At 65.6% G+C, this 721-nt stretch overlaps 1 protein-coding gene across 1 annotated transcript in view; it reads right to left on the bottom strand.

Moving 5' to 3' along the window:
* LOC113210369 (dexamethasone-induced Ras-related protein 1-like) overlaps nucleotides 1-721 on the bottom strand; it is a 25,644-nt gene that overhangs the window by 23,873 nt on the left and 1,050 nt on the right. The gene's annotated exons all lie outside the window — the stretch shown is intronic.

Below are 721 nucleotides of genomic sequence, written 5' to 3'. Positions count from 1 at the left end.
CTAAAAAATACAACTAAGCAAACCAACGCTTAGGCATGGGGTGGCATGGGGCACGGACGCTGTGCGTCCACCTGGACGCGGCACGCTACGGCCGCCCGCGGTGAGCCCTGGTCGATTGCGGGTAGACCCGTGAACCCTCGGGACCCGGTAATCCCCTGTCAAAAAGACTTTGTCCGCAATCGACCGTTCTGACCCTCCGGATCCATAGATGTCCGCAATCGACCGTCCCCCCCCGCGGTGACGCCCGCCTCGCCTCCACGGCCTTGCCGCTCGGCTCCACACCTCCACCTCGTCGGCCGGTTGATGCGACCCCTCCGGAGCGGTGTCGAGCCGCGCAGAGCAAACTTTGTTCGCGGGACCTCTTCAAGGCCATGGGGACATGGCATCAGAGTCCGGGGGCCCGAGACCACGCACACGACCGATGGTTGGAGAGCGGACGAACGAGGGGCGCGCGACAGATCAGAGCAAGCATAGCAGGGTGGTTCGCGGAAGGAACGGAAGGGACACGACGCCCTGCCGAGAACGCGGAACGAGCGGCTGGGGAGGGGGGGGGGCGACGCCTTCCGCGTACGGGCCTAATAGGCGGACGGTTGGTAAGAGTTCAAAAGAATCTCGCGCCGATCCGTCAGGGTATGCCAGCAGGATGGGATGGGGCGCCGGCGGCGAGGTGGCGGACCTCAGGGAGCTTAAGCGGACCTGCCCCCAGCTCCCCTCTCCCTCC

Source organism: Frankliniella occidentalis, unplaced genomic scaffold (genome assembly GCF_000697945.3).
Source record: "Frankliniella occidentalis isolate FOCC.00 unplaced genomic scaffold, Focc_3.1 Scaffold2, whole genome shotgun sequence".
NCBI lineage: Eukaryota > Metazoa > Arthropoda > Insecta > Thysanoptera > Thripidae > Frankliniella > Frankliniella occidentalis.
The sequence above is the reverse complement of the archived record's forward strand: the minus strand, read 5'-3'. Positions and strand labels throughout refer to the sequence as shown.